Source organism: Enhydra lutris, unplaced genomic scaffold (assembly GCF_002288905.1).
Source record: "Enhydra lutris kenyoni isolate GAN:26980312 unplaced genomic scaffold, ASM228890v2 scaffoldscaffold14, whole genome shotgun sequence".
In the NCBI taxonomy this organism is placed as follows: Eukaryota; Metazoa; Chordata; class Mammalia; order Carnivora; family Mustelidae; genus Enhydra; species Enhydra lutris.
The window spans coordinates 13,431,260-13,451,383 of record NW_019154098.1 but is presented as its reverse complement, the minus strand read 5'-3'; the positions used below and the strand labels follow the sequence as shown (position 1 = coordinate 13,451,383).

At 51.8% G+C, this 20,124-nt stretch overlaps 1 long non-coding RNA gene across 2 annotated transcripts in view; it reads left to right on the top strand.

Annotated features, from left to right (window-relative positions):
• The window catches only part of LOC111146782, a 223,925-nt gene that overhangs the window by 190,283 nt on the left and 13,518 nt on the right, over positions 1–20,124 (top strand). For both annotated transcript variants that reach the window (XR_002640561.1, XR_002640562.1), the window contains one exon: positions 7,136–7,285. This is a non-coding gene — a long non-coding RNA (uncharacterized LOC111146782). The remainder of the gene's footprint in view (positions 1–7,135; positions 7,286–20,124) is intronic.

The following is a 20,124-nucleotide window of genomic DNA, read 5'->3' as shown; positions in this document are numbered from 1 at the left end:
TCAGAGCCCTGTTCCCACCAGTTGCCCCTCTAGGGAGAGTCTCGTCATGGCTTAGAACACGCTCTGTAGCAGTGTCCTGCTAACCGACAGGCGTTTCTGAGAAGGGGTGAGGGCCAGTCTCACTGGGCCCCGTGAGAGGAGGCCCCGGAGGGACCTTGGACCTCACCTCCTTGCCAGAGCACCCTGCTGAGTAGCTGGGCAGGTCCTCTGAAGGCAGCCTCACGCTCTGCAGGATGAAAGATGTTGATTCCTCTCTCTGTCCCTAAGTCTTCAGCTAATGCCTCGGAACACGGAAGGGACCATGCAGCCTTTGAACCTTTGTCCTCAGATCCTGTCAGAGGGGGAAGGGGCACAGAAGGATGGGAGGGGGGTGGTCGGCTTCCTTGCCAAGCCATCCCACTGGTACCGTGTGTTTGCCCTTCCTCCTGGCCATGACCAAATGCAGTGTTTTCTTTCTGTGTCTGTTGCCTGGATCCCCCCAGCCAGGGATGTGTGAACCGGCCATCTTATGGCAGCGAGCGTTCAGAGGTTGCCATGCACCTGTACAGGTTCTCACCTCTCCTCTTTCCCACCTTCCTCCCTCCGCCCACCTCTCCTTACCTGGAATCCACTTGATTCTTCTCTTAAAATGCACTACAGAGAACAAGCCACACCAGCTGCCTTTGGAAGTCTTTCAAAGACACGAATCCCCGCCTGTACCCTCCTCTCCTTTAGTCAGCACTGTGCATGGCTGCAACCCACATTGTCCTCCAGTTTCCGTACTAATGCCTTCAGGGTCCTCACTTGGTTATAAGGCCGGGTGGTGCTGGCTAGGCTTCAGGAAATGCCCCAGGTGGGCACTGCGAGATGGGCAGGCGTTTCCCCAGGGAAAAGGCAGGCTAGCCACAAAAAGCAGAAGAGAGTCAGGGATGAAATGGTTCAGAGGGGGTGGGGCAGGGACGTTGGCTCTTCTCTATTGAGTTGGGGCTATTGGAGGCTGCTGAACAGATCTGACTTGCGTTTTAACTGGCTCATTCCAGCCACTCTGCTGAAAATTGACCAAGGGTGGCAAAGGTGGGAATAGGTAGACCAGTTAGGAGGCTCTGGCAGAAACCCAGGGTTTTTGAAGAAATCCAGGGAAGGAGTGACAATAGTGTGTACATGGTAGCAGAAGAAATCACAGGAAGGGATCAGATACGAATGTATCACGAAGGTAGCATTTGCTGATGGCTTGGATACAGAGTATCAGATAAAGGATAATCCTAGGGTTTTACCTTGAGCAAGTAGAGAATGAAGTTCTGTTCATTCTTTTTAGGGGATCAGTGAGGGGATTGGGAATGCGTGTTTTGTTTGTTTGGCAGGTAAGATTCCACTCATTATGTTTGAGATGTTCATCAGACATCCAAAGGGAGATATTCAGGAAGTAGCTGGATATATGCATCTGAAATGTGAAGATTAACTTTGTGTGTCAGGGGGCTCCTTGACAGGCTCAGTCGGTTAAACGTCCCACTCTGGATTTCAGCTCAGGTCATGATCCCGGGGTTTTCCCAGCCTCTATACCTCAGTGAGTCAGTTCCTTATTTACGTTTCTGTTGCTCTGAAGAACCCGGACTGATGCATGGAGCAAAAGGATAGTAGTTGGATGACGTATTTTGGAGTCCTATTACTTAAACCAAGAGACTGGTGCGATCCCCAAGAGGGCAAGTGTGAGCAGACGGGAGCAGACCACTGGGCTCTCCAGAACGTTGTGTGTGTGTGTGTGTGTGTGTGTGTGTGTGTGTGTAATATATACTGACCACTTACTATGTGTTGACATCCCCCAGGACTGGTTGCTGCCCTCTATCTCCTTTATTGTTCTGGAAGTTTGGGAAATGATCCCCAGGGGACCTTTATTTACTATTTGACTGATCTGTTGCAATGTGTCAGCCTCCCCAGTGTTCTGGGCGTCGGCATGGCACCCGGCTCTTCCTTCTCCTGTGTCAGAAATTGATTATTCCAGCATCTTCCTTCCCGGACATTTTCAGTTCCCCTGACCTCCCAGCCCCTCGAAGCCATTTTGTGTCTCCTGATACTGAGTAATTCCATTTATTGAAACATGTGGAGCCTCCTTGCTGGCAAGTGTTGGTAAAAAATAGTTCTGCAGCCCCAAGGGACAGGGGCATTTGAACTTGGTGACTTGAAAAACGTTTGGTGTGGGGACGCCTGGGTGGCTCAGTTGGTTAAGCAGCTGCCTTCGGCTCAGGTCATGATCCCAGCGTCCTGGGATCGAGTCCCACATCGGGCTCCTTGCTCATCAGGGAGCCTGCTTCTCCCTCTGCCTCTGCCTGCCATTCTGTCTGCCTGTGCTCGCTCTCTCTCCCTCTCTCTCTCTGACAGATAAATAAATAAAATCTTTAAAAAAAAAAAAAAAAAGTTTGGTGTGAATAATGAAAAGTGCAGGACCCTGCTGATGAATTTCCCTCACCCTCTTTGTTCCTTGTTTTATTTTTATTTTATTTTTTTTTTTTTGGGTGGGGGTGCGGCGAAATGTTTAACCCGTATTTTCCAAGAACTCTGTATGTAGGTTTCTGGGGACAATTGATTTTTGGGGAAGTATTGTTCCTCTGGATGTGGAACCCATGAAGCAAAGAATAACATTGAGCAAGAGTCCTCCTGATGACCAGGCCTGGGCTGATTATGGTGTGTTTGGGTCACCGTGTGGTAGGAGGTATCCTGCTGCTGCCTGAGCTGCACTTTGACCCCAGAAGCCTTGTTCTAGCCAGATGTCAATGGGTCATCTAACTTCTAAGGCTGCGACTGGTTCAAATTGGCAGCCAGAAGAGACATAGGTCTCTGTGTGAGGAATATGGAGTTCTGATCTCCTCCTGCCCCTGGCTTGCTGTGTAACCTTGGGTAAGTCTCCTGACCTCTCTCTGTGATGAGTTTGGGCTGGGTGATCCAGGAGGGATGAGATGGTGGCCAGAGGGAGGGGGCCGCCCCCCCCCCCCCCCCCAGCACCCAGCTAGCTACTGTGTTGTGTGGCATCATGGCTGCAGAGTTAGTTTTTGGACTATGTACTGTAATGAAATTTCCTGAATTTTAGATGGGGACAACAAATTCAGAAATACAACATCCCCTGTGTGAAACCTGTAGCCAGACAGAGCCCATAGGTCCTCATTTACAGCTCAGTGGGAGGGCATTGTCCTTTATGAGTTACCACAGGTGGGGACCCTGGAGGTGACGGAAGCTCCTTCTAGTTATTTTGTCTTGAAATCAGTATAAGTATTTTCAGGGAACTGGGGGAGCAAAGCTAGACTGGAAGCTGAATCACAAGATTGCTGTGGCCTAGAGCCCTGGAGAGAGGGCATGGCCTTCCTTTCATCGTGGGCGGAAATGTCGGCCTGAGGCAGTGGGCTGGGTCAGCTGATCTCCGTGGAATTCACACACCTCCCCTACGCCCCCACTCCCCCCCAGCTCCAGCTCCCAGCTCCAGCCAGCAGCCCTGGGTCTGCTGGCTTCATGGACTGCAGAGCATTCTGAGCTGCAGACAATCAAATAATTCAATATACTCATTCCTCACTGAACAATATCTCTTACAGGTCTTTTGTGGGTGTATACCTGTGTGTGTGGTGTGTGCGTGCACACACCACACACACTTTGTTCTTTTTTAACTGCTGCATAGTATTCCATAGTTTTTTTCCAGCTGTTCTGTGGGCATTTTACTTTTATCCTCTTCTCCCTTTTATCTCTATTTCCCATGATTTCATCTCATAGACATTTTCTTTTTAACCCTACACTTCACACCTTCCTTTTCCCTTCCCTCTCTCCCTTCTTCCTTTTCTCTTTTCCTTGCTTCTATCCACCTGTGGATCCATTCATCAAACTTACTGGGCCTACAGGTGCCGGGTATAGGGGCAGAATCCTGAGGCCTGGCCTTCAGGAGCTCCAATCCAATGGGAAGTCAGAGAAGAAACACTTCACGGTGAATCCCCAGAAGCAAGTTCTTCAATACTTTTTGTTTTTGTTTTTGCCTTTTTTTTTTTTTAAGATTTCATTTATTTGACAGACAGAGATCACAAGTAGACAGAGAGGCAGGCAGAGAGAGGAGGAAAGCAGGCTCCCCGCTGAGCAGAGAGCCCGATGTGGGGCTCGATCCCAGGACCCTGGGATCATGACCTGAGCCGAAGGCAGCGGCTTTAACCCACTGAGCCATCCAGATGCCCCGTAATGTTCCTATTTCTAAGACGAGGGCCCTGAAGTTCAGGGAGGTGTAAATCCTGAGGCCGAGCCTCAGGCCTGGGTCTGCGATGTCCAACACCTCACCCTCTGCTCCTCCGATGCTGTTTTATTTGGATTCCGATTCGTATTGAGCCGTAAGCCGAGGCTGGGTGCTGTGCCTAATTGTGTTTCTGGTCTGTTGCTTACGGTGCATAAACTGTCTCCAGATGCAGATGCTGTGCTGGGAAGAGGTGTGTGAGGGAAGATACCCTGGGTTGTTGTTCTGAGCTGTGGGCAAGGGGCCCGAGTGTTAGGAGTAACACTGTTCTGGATCCGGACGTGCTCCCTGCCTCTTAACTGCTGTGGGATCTGCGTTCAGTAACCAGCCTCTCAGAGCCACAGGTTCCGTATTTGTAGGATGGAGCTAGTACCCTTACTTGGAGGGGACACTGAGGGTTTGAGATGTTTAAAGAGAAAACACAAAGCATGCTGACTGATGTGTAGTTGGCCAGCAGTGCGGGGTGGCTATAGTGTTGTCACATTTTAGTTCATAGTGTTGTATCTAAATGTTACTTCTTTGTTTGCCTTGTCTTTGTCCTTCCTGAGGGAGAAGACCAGGCCTTATTCATCTTGGCATCCCATGGAATCCAATGGGGGACTCGATCCCAGCACCCTGGGACTGTGACCTTAGCCAAAGGCAGAGGCTTAGCAGTCTGAGCCTCCCAGGCGCCCCGCATCCCCACCTCTAACAAACCTAGTTCTTGGTACATGGTGGTTGTATACCCACTTCAGGGTACACGTGAGAATGGATGCAAAACCAGGGGTCAGGGGTCTGTTGGGGCCATTTCTGGCCAGTTGTCGAGGGACATGTTTCCTGAAGTCTTATCCCGGCTTGTCAGATCCAGGCCAGGACAACGGTCTGGTGGTTCCATTGTTCCCAGATAACATTTCCTATCTTAACGTCTCCCTGGAGCCGCCCTGGGCCCCACCCCGCCCTCCTGGCCTATCACTGATCCCCACTTGGACCCTGACGGGTTCCATTCCAGCCTGCCAGGAGCAAAGCTTTCATGGGGTCAGCACCACTCCTTGTCTTGTCCCCACCCTCCATTATAGCAGTTGTGAAAGGAGGCATTTCTCTCTCTGGAACTTTCCACATTGCAGGGAGGACCTAGGAAAATGTGAAATAAAGTTCTTTACCAGAGCTTGACCCTTCATGGTGTGACCTGTGTCTTACTGCTTACACCTCACAGAAACCTTGTCTGGTGGGCAGATCAGTGCTTATCCCTGGCCTGCCGTGGACAAAGTTGAAGACAAAAGGCATGGGGTCCCCAGTAGTATCGGTGGTTAGCATGAGAGCCTACCCAGTGACCAGGTCTGTGCACCTCACCCACGCTTTTTCCACTGCATGTCCCTATGTGGTTGTATTTGTTGGTGTTCTATGGCCTGCCTACTTCCAGAAGAGTTTTGATGGCTCTGTCATGGTCATCATGATCCAGGGCACTTTCAAGTTTGCTAGCTCAGTGTGGCATCCCCAGAAAAGATAAGGCGCCCAGGCATTACTCTGAGCGTTCAGAAGCAGAAACCTAGGGAGCCAGGTGCCTTTTGGAGATTACCCAACTGAGGGTGGCGGCATTTTCCCGAACGCTGCCATGTTTCCCTTCCTTGTTCAGTTTGGCCCTTAGATCAGTCGCTCTCAGATGGGGTGTAACGTCGGACTCACCTGAGGAAATTAAGAATCTTGTGGCAGGAATGCCCCCCTCCCGCCTCCCCCAGCCCCCAAAGATTCTGACTTTGGAGTGAGGCCTGGGCACTGAGGTTACAACATCTCGCCAGGTGATTCTGTGGTGCAGCCATGCTGAGAGCCCGTCTGACAGCACCTGCTACAGGGATGCTGGGAAGCTGATGAGAAACCAGTAGTCCTCAAAGTCTATTTCAGACAAGAATTCCAGCCCTCTTTGAGCAAAACCAGGACTTAAGCCTGCTCACCTTCACTCAGATTCGGGGCAGCTCATGTCTCCAAAGAAAGGGCAATGCTGAAAGAGGAAACAGGGGGAACAAGGACGATGGGAGCAGCCCCCCAAACTGTCATGTGTTGTGCCCCTGTCATGTGCCAGACACTGGTCTGAGCACCTTACATATACCAACTTTATCCAATTCACCGTCCACACGCTAGCACAAAGAACAGGCCTCTGCTGCTGTTCCCATTTCACAGATGAGAACACTGGACTAGATAAGCAACTTGCGCAACCTGGTGGTGGCAGAGCTGGAATTTGAAGACAGATTGCTGGCTCTGGAGGCTACTGGTTTAACCACTATGTCTGCTGCTTTGCAGAATGACTTGGGAGCCGTGTATACTGAGTCCCCTGTGGCCAAGGGTCCCTTCATGGTGGTGATCTGTCAGTCTGCTGCTCAGCAGTCTCTGTGACTCCCATCGCATCTGTAGAGGAAAGTGAAACTTCTTAACATAGCATGAGGGGTATCCTTTACCGCCTAGCCCCTGGCCAAGCTTTCACACTCCATGTCACACATGATGTTAAGACATCTGAAAGTCTCCTCCCCTTTCTCTGCCTGGTGACCCCTACTCTTCAGTACCTAGCTCAAATAGCCTCTTCTTTATCTTATGCAGCGAGAGTCTGTGCCTCCTTTCTCTTTGTTCCCAAAGCTCTTGGCCCCTCCCTCTATGACCATATGGATCACAGCCTTTCTCTCAGGACCCTCCAGTGGGTCTTGACTCCTTTAGAACAGGGAGGGGGTCTGCTGTACTCATGTCTGTGTGCCCCTCAGCATCCACGGCTGTCTTCAGTGGATATCAACCTCTAGGTTCTTCTTCATTTCAGCCAGGGAGATAAGTGTTTTTTATCTTCTGACTATCAGAGGATTTTCTGTTTGTAATGGATGATTTTCTTCAAGGTGCCTCGGGCTCCAAATGGCATAATTGATATTTACTGTGTTTTCCTAGGTTGTCAGGCTGTGATTTTAGCGGAGTCCTGAGCTCCTGTGGAGATTTGCCTCTATCCAGCCTTGGGCTATCTGCATTCCTGAACATTTCTGGGCCCAGAAGGAAAAGAAGAATGCTGACCAGCTCTGGGGATGGCCTGAATGAGGAGAGGTTGGTGTGTTGCTTAGTGTTCAGCTTGATTTCAGAACGAACCCACCAGGGGCAGGAAGAATGGGGGTTTTTGGCAACCAGAAGTGGAAATATGTTTGTTTCCTCATGTGCTTTTGTGGAAATGGCAGGAGCTGCTCACCGAGGATTAGTAAGGCCCTGTTAGCAGAGTCCCACTGAGGTCTGAGAAGGGTGGGCATGCCAGGAGCCACCAGCTCGGTGATGCTCAGTGTCGAGACTTTGCTGCATAAGGAGAGAAAAAACGGAGTTTCTAAGGCACTGGGTGAATTCTAGGAATTCACCTGCCCAGGTGCAGATGGTGTGAATAGCATCTTCATCTCAATACGGCTGAAGTGGCAAGTGATAAGACGATTTATTTATTTATTGACACCCGAAGCCTCGTTTTTAATCAGATTACTGGATACATAAAGAAGCAGGAGAGTCTGACCCAAACTCGGGGAAAAAGAAAGTCAGCAGTTAACAGTATACAACTGAGCCAATTGTGATTCACACTTGTGTGATCGATTGGTTTTTATTATCATTAAACAGACTTTATTTTTCAAAGCAGTTTTAGGGTCTGAGAAAAATTGGGTAGAAAATGCAGGGAGCTCTCATATCCACCCTGTCCCCACGGATGCACTATCAGCATCCCACACCAGACTGGGACGCTTGTTACAGCCGACAAATGTACACTGACACGTCATCATCACGCAGAGTCCATAGTTTATGTTAGGATCCACTCCTGGTGTTGCCCCTTTTCCAACAAATGTGCATCAGGTATCTAGCATTGTAGTATCATATGCAGGCTTCACGGCCCTGAAGAAATTCCTCTGGGTTTCACCTGTCCATGCGTCTTTGTGAGGCACCATCCTTAAAGCCCCTTAGTTCGGGATTGGGTCCGTGGAATGGAGCACTATGCAGCTATTAAAAAGAATGAGTGGCTTGATGAAGGAAAATGGAACCATCTTAAAACGATAATCAGTTTCAAAATGCACTCTCAGCCTTACCAATGTTGATGAAGCAAGGAGGGCCTGGAAGAGTGTGGGGTGTGCTAACAGCCACCTCGCCGCAAGGAGCCTCCTGTCCTTCCGGCACTCCCACTTACCATGTTCTGTCGCTCCCACCTCTCCACTAATCTGGGCCTCCCCCTCCTCTCTCCCTTGAATTTCTGTGCCCTGCCAGGCTTCCTTGTCGTTCCAGATTGTAGAGACCCAGGGATAGGGAGAGGCTTGCCGTGGACCTTTGAAACGGACAAGTTGGGCACATCTGATCCAATTGATTAATTTAGTCCCAGGAGCCAGGCGACCCAGCAGCTGCACGCTGGTGAGTCAGATCCGAAGGGGTCTAAGTCTGAGCTCTTGCTTGGCTGCCAGTGTGACCTTGGCCAGGTTACTTAACCTTGCTGAATCTCAATTTCCTGGTCTGTAAGAGGAGAATAAAAAATGCTTCTCTTGAGGTTGTCTTCTCTTGAGGAGTGAGTAGCTTTGATAGCTAGCATAAGTGAAAGTGCCCTTTGAGGGGAGACCAGGGGAGAGTGTTTCCCTGTAGGGAGGAAAGTGAAGAGGGCCCCCTATTGTCCTCAGGTGCCCCAGCCTTCCCCAGGAAAATCCCCTCTGCAAGTCAGAGAGGTTAAAATTTGGCTCCTTCCTCTTTTATTCAGTGTACTTCTCTTGGCCGCCTAGGGCTTTCAGCTTAAGCAAATAAATTATCCTGCTCTGCTGGGCTCTGTGTTCTGTAGCCAGCCATATGTTTGAGCTTGATAGAGATTCTTATCGGGTGGGTAATATTACCCAGCGAGGGATGACATTTCTTATCAGAGGCCCTGAGGAATCAGAGATAGGAGCCCTTTCTTTTTACCGGCAGCCGGGCCTCAGTGTGTGGGGCTGGCAGGCAGGGCGGGAGGGGGGTGGCCGGGGGCTCAGGGTGGGCACATTGCTGTGTACCGGGCATCAGCTGGCCCCTGTCTCTTCCACATGACAACCAGCCACTCCCAACCGCCTGCCTTGTCGCTGGAAGCAGACCGTTGGGAGATTTTTGCATATGATCGAAGCAAGGCAGGGCAGGCCAAGTGAATGAGGAAGGAAGGAGGGGATGTGAAGATGCTGGAGCAGCTGGGGGTAGAGACAGAGCACTGGCACCTGTGGGGCCTTACCCTTGACGGAGAGCCAGGTGGCCTCCTGCTGCAGAGCCCAGGCCTGGGGCCTCTGCCCCACGGTTCTACAGAGTGGAGGCAGCTCAGGCCCAAGTACCTGCCACAGTCTTGGCTGTGGGAGGGGCGAGGTGCCGCATGACCTCCTTGTCCCCCTCCAGATGCCCCCCACCCATCCTCCACCTTGTCCTGGCACAGAGAGGCTGTCCTATGTGGGTGCAACAGGTTGGATGCCACACGGGGCTCCTGGGCCCTGTTTGGGAGGTAGGGTGGGTGGGCGGGAAGGGAGGAAGGTCAGGGTACTCGTTGGCTGCTCCTGCTGAGTCCCAGATGGATATGGGCAAGGTCTACACCAAAGGCCTTGCATCTGAGTCCTGATTCTGTCCCTCCCCCTGTGTGACATTAGACAAGTCGTTTACCTCTTGCGCCTAGGTTTCTACCCATCACATGAGGTGACACCGCCTCCATTGCGGTCTCTGGCCACTTTGGATCTCCGTGATTTCTGTGTCTCTCTTTTGCCCTGATATCTGGAGGAAGGGGCACTGTGGGGTCCCCGAGGGCCCAAAGCCAGAGCTCACTGCAGATGAAGCTCCAGGGTGGGTAGAGGAGGTCAGAGGTAACCACATGATTTGGAGACTGCAGGCTCCGTTTTGGACACATGCGCAGAGCTCTTTCCCTCCTGATTTTTGGGAAGTCCTGCCCTGTGCAGCCCTGCTCTGCAGTCATAATCTTGCCATCATCAGAAAGGGAAGGAGAAGTGGTTTCTCCCTCTCCCTGGACCTGTTCCAGCCAGCAGTCCTGCCCCTGCTTCACATCCTTCCTGTTGGCCCCAAGTCCTGCTTTCTTCCGTCTCTCCCCCCGCCTCTCCAGTCCCGCCCTCTGGTGGGGCGTGCTGAGGCTCCCTGTCTCTCTCCTCACCTCCTGATAGCAGGTCCACTTTCTGAAAGCACCGTTCTGCCTTTGTCCCTCTCTGATCAAAGACAGTCATTCCTCCTATCACCCATTAAAGCTCCCCTCAGGGTCACCCCACCCTGTGATGCTGTGCTGGTTACCTCTGCGATGATGCCTCTCATGCAGGGCCCATCCCTGTCTTTTGAACCAACCACTATCTTCCTTTGACTTTTGTACCTGATCCTGTCATGTCTCCTCCTGAGGGGACCACAGACAGGTCTGGGCTCCTCCCCTGCTCTACCAGCTCCTTGCTCTGTGACGGTGGGCTAGTCACTAAACCAGACTGAACTTTAGTGTCCTCAACTGTGACATGGGCTGTGAGCTCCAGCACCAGGGTTCTTTGGAGAAGAGTCCCTCTGGGGCTTGCCCAGGGACAGGTGTTCAGTGAGTGAGGGGTCCCCTCTCTCTAACTGGCTGCCCCTCAGCTTACCCAAACCTTGTCTCTGCTCAAATTCCATTCCATCATTCACTTTCCCTCTGGGCTCTTCTGCCTTGAAGTCAACTTCCTCTGTTGGAAGGACTCCATCTTAGTGCCTCCTGTCTGGACAGCCGGAATAGACCTTGTCTCTTTCTGCCTGTGTCTGACTTCCCAGCATGACGTAGATTGCTCTAGGGCATTGGCTACAGTACATCCTGATTCTCAGCTTGGCCATCGATTCAGTGATTGAGCAGTTGACTCCAAGGGAATGGAGGAGAGTCATTTGTTCTTCGGTTGAGCGACATTTGACTGAACGCACATCTTGTAGTAGGTCTGTTCTTGGCACTGGAGTTGGAAGGAGGCGTAAAACGGAGACTGTCCTTATGGAGCCCGTCCTCTAGTAAGAAGGTTGCCTTACCCAGGAGTCTGTGGCAGTCATGGACTACAGACCTGGAGGGACGTGGTCCCTCCCCATGGGCAGCTCAGAACCTGATGCGGGTTGGGGGGTGTGGGAAGAGTTCCATGACCAAGGAGATGATGCCTCCCTTCAAGTGAATGCCACCATCCCCCAGATCAGAGCATGGGATCCCCTCTCGAGATGCCATGAGTGGCCTTGTCAAGATTGAGACTATCCAATCTGCAGATTCTCCTTGTCATGGCCTCCCTTCCTACGATGGAGGGGGAGAGCTCCAAGGTCAGCAGCACTTTGCATCATGGACCTGGCACAGGCCTTGTTAGATGAAGTCCTCCAAGAGGGGTGTTGTAGAAAGTTCCAACCCAAATGATCATGATGTTGTCTTGAGTATTCATGACAGCTTTTCCCTGGCCAGCGCAGTGGGAGGGAGCCAGCAAGCTGACCATCCTGGCTGACTGACTTGGGGTTTCTCTCCTCGTGAGCGTCAAGCATCTGGGGTTTCAGTTGAGTTTATTTTTCATCCACTACCTACTTTCCTACCCAAATCATCCTCATCTCCCCATAGCTCATAGCTAGAGCTTCCAAATTCAACTCCCGGATTCATCCTTGTCCCACTGCAATCCCATCTGCACTTGGCAACCAGCACGATCTTTACGAAATGTGAATCAAATTGTGTCTGCCCCACTGAACATACCAAGGACTTCCCATTTCTGTTCTTGGGATAAAACCCCAAATCCCCCATGGGGCTCTACATGAATTGGCCTGGATTTCTCTCCTTGCTCACTGTTCTTCAGCCACACTGACCTCTGCTGAGTGATACATCCTATTCCTGCCCACCTCAGGGCCTTGGTACATGCTGTGTCTCTGCTTGGAATGCTCATTCCCTCTATTTTTGCATGCTTTCTCACTCTTCACCACTCCCGTTGTTTCCTCCCACTATTCCTTGCTTTTCCTTCCTAGTGTGATCTATCATGATACATTTATTTGTGCTTATTTCACATCTGTCCTCCTTTATGAGACTGTACTCCTGAAAATGCAAAGATGCGGTCAATTTCATCTACCGCAGTAAGAACAATGAAAGCCAGTACTTTGATCATACTGACCATGTGCCAGCCATGGTTCTAGGTGTGATGTTACCCAGCCACTTAATCCTCATGAGACCCTATTGACATATAGATGCTGTCACTGCCTTCATTTTACAAATCAGCAAACCGAGGCACAGAAAGGTTAAGTAGTATGGCCCAGCTGCCCCATCTGGTAGATCTTAAAACCAAACCATGGCTCCAGGGTCCTTGCTCTTAACCCCTCTGGCAGAGCCTGCTGGCGCTTCCCCAAAGGGGATGCTCAGTGAATGGATGGACACGTGAATCAAAGGGCCAGTGTCCCATCTCTCAGGGAGGTCCTCACTGTAGTTTCTGTGCTGGGCCCAGGGATGGTGGCACGGTCAGGGGCGGAGGGACCTGGAATGAGCCCAGCAGACCTGGACTGCAGTCAGAGTCCCCCTATAGTCACTAACTGGGGACTGTGGAAAACCTCTCACTTCCCTGAGCTAGGATGTTCTTAGCTCGGACTTGAGCAGTGCTGTCGCCCTTGCACAGTGGTACAGGAGCATCGGGAGGTGAGCAAGGGCTCATAGGTGACCCACAAAGTCTTCACTGCCCTTGCCCTCCTAGTGGGCTTCTTGTCTCTGGGGAGAGTGCTTCACACCCCTTTCAGGTAAAAGTAGCTAGGAGGGAGCAGACCCCCCTCCCCAGCAGGGGATGGCCTGGCTGGATGACAAGGATTAGGGATATAGTAGTTCCCGGAGGACACAGAGGGTGGTCCCCAAGCCTCCTCTCAGCCTTAGTATGCCCTCGCCATAACTGGAGTGTTCGCTGACTTCAGTTGCAGGGCCAGGTGTGGTGGGCTTCTGGTGACCACACCCCCTGCCTATGCCACAAGGCTGAAGGCCCCCAAGAGTGTCTGGGTCTCTGGACAGGACGGTAAGGAACTGCCACCTTCACACTGTGACCCCAGATGCCCAGAATCATTGGTGTGACTTTCTGACCCTTTCCAGGAATTCCCTGCCTGTGGCCTTCAAATAAAATTTCTCTGTAATGTTGAATTCTAAACCTCGCTTTGCTCTCCTCCTCTCTCCTGATCGCCCTCCTTCCGGCTTCCTCTCTCCGGCTCACTCCTCCTCCCTCGCTCCCTGTCTCCACCATCCCCCCTCCCCCCACATTATGTGGCTAATCCTTTCTCTCTGCATCTCTCACCGCCCCTTTACCTCATTCTGGCCTTCAGATACACAACTTTCCAAGGAGCCCACATGCCGGCTTCTTGCAGACTGGCCTGTCGAGCAGCTGGTCCAGCCCCTCCAAGGCAGGAGGAGAAGGACGTTTGGTCCTGTGACGGCCATGGACAGCTGGCTCATCCTGGACGCTGGTTCCCTGTGCACCTCGTCCCTGGAAGGTGGTTTGGCCCCAGGCCTGGCCCTAACAGCAGGGCCTTGCTGATGGGACCAACAATTCAGCCTGGCTGTACTTTCGATGGGCAACCTCTGACACTGTCTTCTTACTACTGGAGATCACTGCAAACCACCCCCTCCTGGAGGGCACCCCCTCCTGCCCCAGAGACTGTGACATTTAGATCCATGGTGTCCTAGCTCCCTCACTTAGTAGGTCCTTGACCCATAGGTTCTTCTGAAGTTTCAGAAGCCAGATCGGATTTTGATCCTGGTTGCATTATTGACTAGCGGTGGGATCCTGGATGAGACTCTGTGCCTTGGTTTCCTCATTTGTAAACTGGAATGCTGACAGTAGTGCCTTTCTGTGGTAGATGGAACAATCAGTCCCAGTGCTTTCCTCCCCCATCATCAAATTAACACGTGGACTCTGTGGCCATGGCCTTCAGGTGAGCAGGGGCAGTCCTCCTCGCAGAGACATCCATCTCGGCTGTGTGACTTGTTTTGGTCTATGGAGTGTTAACAGCATAATGGGAGTGGAAGACGCAAATTGTACGAGGTTGGGCTTCTTTGCTTGCATGGCTTTCATGGTGACAAGGTGCCTCTGACAGCCTCCAGTCCTCAAAGGACAAGAGACATGGAGCAGATTCTGAATTCACACCTCGTATGGAGCGGAGTGTGGACATGCCCGCCTGGTACCAGCCAGCCCCCAGCTGACAGCAGACATGTGAGTGAGAAAGCAGTGCTCCTTGTCGTTTGCCCAGGGTTGGGCTGTTTTGTCACACGGCATCCTTGCAGCTACAGTGGATACCATTAGGTCACTTCATAAGGTTATTGTAAGAATGTTAATTAACTGAGTGAGTTGGTTCACATATTTGGTTTCCTTTGCTGCCGTAACAAATTACTACCAACTTAGTGTCTTCAAGTAGCACAGTGTATTATCTTGCAATTCCACAGGTGAGAAGTCTAGCTCGGGTCTCACTGGGCTAAAATCAAGGAACACAGGCCTGCCTCCTTCTGCGGCTCCGGGGGTTAAGTGTTCTTGCTTCTCAGAGCCGGCGACCTAACCCCGTCTGTGCCTTTCTTGCATAGTCACATCTAACCCTGACTGCTCCTCTCTTCTGCCTCCCTCTCCCATTTTTGGGTGCTTCTGATTATATTGGGCCACAGAAATCATGCAGGATAATCTTTCTATTTTAACATCGCCACATTCACTTTCTTTTCCTCTGCCACTTGAATCTGCGTTTGCCGGGCAACTTAAATAGTCACAGGCTTCAGGGATTAGGGTGTGGGCTGCTTCGGGAGGTGGCGAGTCTGCAAACCACTGCACGCCTGGCACTTACAATGGGGCTTTTCGTGCTCCAAGGACTTTCTATCCACTGGTATGATTGTCAGCCTTAGCGTTCCCATTCGTGACGTGAGATGAGAGGCGCTCTCATCTGACGCCCACACGGGCTCCTCAGGCAGGCTTTGTTGGGCCGGGCATGCAGAAATATTCCATCCCTTGGTCCTAGGTGAGTGGAGACAGTGGGTTTAGGAGACAGGAAGGGGGTGAGGTCAGTTTCCTAACTGGCTTTGGAGCAGCCCAGAGGTTCTCCAGGGTGATGATAATGCTCCTGATTAATTATCGTTGCAAGTCTCCTGTTGTCCTCACTGTCCATCAGCATAGCCCCCTGCTCGGGACTGGCTGAGTGACCAGAAGGGCTGGGGGAAGTCGTGAGGGCCAGCCCCTATCTCCACGTGCCCAGCTGGTTCCGTCCTCGCGCTCGACAGGTCCTTCTGATCTTCCCACATACAATGGATTACAGGGAAAAAGAAACTTCCTGGCCTGCCTGATACCAGCTCGGAGGAAGTCACTGGCTTCAGTGGGACAAGGAAACAAACCCCAATGACAGTGATAACCTCTCGCCAGTCTTCTGCGTGAACGGAGAAGCTGCTGGGTGGCTGCAGGACACTTTCAGAGGTGTTGGTTGAGTGTGAGTTCTTACAAAAGGGGAGTTTGAATTCAGTATGTCAGCACAGAGTGGGAACAGGGGGGGACTAACCAGTAGGAGAAATGCCCAGGCTTGGGGGTTCCTGGGTTTTGGAGGTTCCATCGGAGACTTACTGTATGGCCACCAGAAAGCAGGGACGGGCTCAGCCCCACAGTCTTTATGATGGCAAAGTGGTGTTCCCTGGGCGTCCCTCTGTCAAAAGTAGGTGCTAGGCAACAACTGGTGCGGCATCCAAAGCCACAGAGAGTCATGGACAGAAGTGGACGGTTCTTTGGACATCACCAAGCTTGCTTTGGGGACATGAGGCCCAGAGAGGTGACATACAGTCCACAGTCACACGGCTGTTTAGGAGTAAGCCAGGTCCTAGAACCAACCTCAGGTCCTTCCCTCCTTTTCCACGGGGCCTTCCATGCTGCCATCTTTGTTCCCGTCCCCTGTTGACGGAAGCACCTCCAGTCTGCCTCAGCCCTGTAGTTGCCCTCGCCTCCAAGCTAGTTCCATGGCGGCTTCCATGGCCAGCAGCCTTTTGCCACATCTGTGAGGCATCCTGCCGTTCCACGTGACAGACTCTGACAGCAGGGCTCCTTTATTTTGCTATCTATGCGCTCCATGATGGTACAGCATCACTGTGGGCCAGGAACGTGGGGTCCAGCTTTGCCAGGCGAAGAGGTTCAGGGTAGGGGGAATGCAGTGTCAGGGTTTCTTTTATCTGTCAGCTCAGTGGGCCATGGTGTCCACCTCCAAGTGAGTGTGCACACGCATGCTATGACTTCCCTTCCCTGGAGAAGCCTGAGTAGTACCTGCAATGAGAACGAGACCGATGTGGATCCACGTCCAAGAACCGCCACTGCCTGGGGAGGCTTATTTGCTCACATCACCGGGCTTTAGTCTCTTTGTGGGTAAGTTGGAAACAGTATGAGCACATGCTAGGTGAGCAAGCAGAGATACAGACAAACAGGACAATAAACACAGAGAGCTTCCTAGGCTGTCTGGCCTTGTGCTCAACAAATAACATTGCTCATTGTAAAATTTATACTTGTCTGAGAGCCCCATAGGTATATGACCCAGTTGTCTGTACGGCAAACCACCCCCGACCTTAGTGGCTTAAAACCAGGACCGTTTATCCTTCTCGGTCTTGTAGGGTGGCTGAGCCCTGCCGGGAGTTTCTTCGGCCACACTCGGAGTCCGTGTGGCTGCGTTCCCCGGGGGAGCTCTGTGAGGCTTCCCTCACACAGCTGGGGCCTCTGCTGGAATGACGGCAGCACCTGGGGGCTCGCCCTTTCTCTGCCATCTCGCCATCGTCGTCCAGCCCGACTTTCTTGACACCGCGGCAGCTGGATCCCCCGCCTGGTCTCCTGGGGCAAGGCGCAGAATGCACAGGACCTCACTCCCTTTCAGTTCTCCTGCTCAGGGAGTCCCAGGTCAGCCCAGATTCCGGGGCAGGAGAAATCAAGCCCGGCGCGGGCTGGGGAAACAACACGCATGGACAGAAGTGGGAGGGGTTCTCGGCCACCCGCACTGGACACCCCAACCCCAGCGCGCAAGTTGCTTTCAGAGTTGATGACTCTCAACTTGGATGGCTCCCGTCCTGGCTTATCTGTGATCATCTAGTGAGTCTCAGCAGGGGCTTGGGGACGGCCATCTTGTTCCAGAGCCTGCCTCTGCCGCAGACTGACTGGGTGACAAGTTTCCTGTTTCCACGACTCAGGCTCCTCTTCAGGAAGATGGGGACGATACTGGTACTAAAGTAGAGCTTGTGTGAGGATATGCCTGTGTGTATGCACGCGGGTGTGCGTGTACACATATGCGTGTATGTGTGAGTGCACATGCATTTGTGCATATGCATACACACACCTGAGTGCCTGTCTGTATTTGTGTGTATACATGTACACGTACATATGAATGCACAATCTCTGTGTGTGTATGAAATTTAGTACATCACTTTTTTTTAAAGAATTTTATTTATTTATATATTTGAGAGAGAACGCGAGCAAGAGAGCGCAGGGGGAGGAGCAGAGGGAGAGGGCAAGCAGACTCCACACTGAGACTGGAGCCTGATGCAGGGCTCCATCCCATGACTCTGAGATCATGACCGAGCTGAGATCAACAGTCAGACACTTAACCAGCTGCTCCACTCAAGTGCCCAGAGTGCCTCGCTTCTAAGGTTATTTCCTTGTGCATACATCTTTGTAGCCTGCCTTGCCCTGGGCCTGGGTCGTGTTTCCGAGAAAATTTTAAAGTTGGGACATGAGAGCTGGTGCCCAGCTGGAATTTGGACTGAGCCCTTTCCAGGCCCATGCCTGGTACCCTTACTCTAGGAGCAGTTCCCCAGCCTGTCCTTGAGAAGCAGAGTGTCAGCAGGTCCTGGTGAGATATGGACCCTCCTCGGCCCCATCCCAGTCCTTCTTGCCCAGTTGCTCTGGGGTGATCTGCCTGGGACCCACACTCTGCCACTTCTGCTGGTGGCTTGTCCCCCAGCTACCACCTTCATTCTCTGATTCAGTCGCTTTCCTGTTTCCTTTCAGAAAAACCCAGTACTTTCTACTTACACACAGTTGGGATCTTGGGAGGGTGAGGGGGTGAAGCAAAGCACAGGGCTGGTTTCATATTTGGAGTTTCAGTCCAATTAAACTTTCCCACACCACCAAGGAAGACGTGGTCTCCTTGCTTCACCTTTTCCAGGCTGAGCCAAGGTCAGGGTTAGCTCTGGGTGGCCAGACCACCCTGGGCCTCCAACCCTCCCTTTCGTAATGAGCTGATTCTCCCCAAGGTACAGCTTCTGGGCAATGTGACCCTGTTTCGTTGTTCCCTGAGTCTTCCCACTAGGGAGAAAAAAAAACAAAAAAACAAAAACAAAAAAACAACTGTCATTTATTGAATATATATGCTTTATACATATGTTGTGTAATTATTACCCTGCAGGAAAGATACCATTATCCTGAAAGTAGGAAATAATAAACAATTTCCAGAAGGAGCCAGCATTTAAACCTTTGTCCACCTCACTGGAAAGCCTTTTCTCTTCCATATGGCAGAGGTGAGATGTATGTAGGATTTCTATTCAAGGCCATAGGTCCTAAATACTTCCCTTTAACAAATGTCAACAAAATTACACAGAGAAAGTGTCTCCAATGTAAAATGTACAGACTACCCTCGGGGTTACAAACACTGTGTTCCAGAAAGTCAGGAGCTGCCTTGGTGTTGGCCGAGTTGGAAGGCACAGAAGGGGGGAGGCTGGCCAGGGTGTGGTGACGGGGAGTCACACTGCTCACTGTCTTTCTCTGTGGAGTCTTTCTGTTGTAAACATGTTTTCTTCCCCATCCTTTGGCATCCATCAAGATTGAAATTCCAGGTTGTCAACCCTTGTAGGAAGGGGTTCAGATCTTGGCATTAAGTTATTCCCGTCGTGTGTGCAGAGCTTTGCCACTAAAGAACGCTTCCCGAAACTTAACTGCTCCACACAGTGGCCCAGAGAGGACGTTGGCCTTGTGGACAAGAAAGACAAAGGCCAAGGGCCTCGAGTTGAGCCCAAACACCAGGCTGCTCCCAGCTCCCAGGAGTCCTCCGTCCAATAGACTGTTAGCCGAGCGTATGCGCAGTCACTGAGGCTGCTTCATGTTCTGGGACAGGATCTCTGCCTTCCCCAGGATCTGATGGTCCCTCTGCAAATACGGTGGGACATCAACCCCTGCGTGCACTGACGTGTTCACCTGACCAGCCCTCCCCAACGAAACCGGGGCCACATCAGCTTCACGGACCTCCCTCTGCAGCGCACGCCCCAGAGCCTGGCGTGTGGCGGACTCTCCCCACGGAGGCGCCTGTTGAATGAACACATAGTCCTTCTGCTTTACCAAAGCCAAGCGGCTTTGGAGAATTGAACTCCTGTCCGGCCACCAGCTGTCCTTCATTTCTTCTCACAAAGCACCGAGTATCTATTCCAGAAGCATCACCCAGTCCAAACACACAAGGGCAGGAAGCTACAGGACTTCTGTTATCCTTCAGAGGTGACTGACGGAAAGGAGCGCTGTCGATGCGTATGCATCCGAGGCAGAGCAGGGTAGGGCACCCATTAGTGTGCACAGAGCTGCGATGTGCGGCGTCTGGCCTTCCACATTGGTGTGCCTACTTCTGCCCCCTCACCGTCTGATTGCTGGGACACGCAGCTGCACCATTGTTCACACAGAAGGGGCAAAGGCCCTCCCAGTTTTTCTTTTTTTTTTTTTTCTTTTTTTATTGTATTTATTTATTTGACAGAGAGACACAGCGAGAGAGGGAACACAAGCAGGGGGAGTGAGAGAGGGAGAAGCAGGCTTCCCACCAAGCCGGGAGCCTGATGCGGGGCTCGATCCCAGAATCCTGGGATCATGACCTGAGCCGAAGGCAGACACTCAACGACTGAGCCACCCAGGTGCCCCCCTCCCAGTTTTTCTTAAGGGTCTGGGGGCACTTACGAATTCCACACTCGTACTATCACA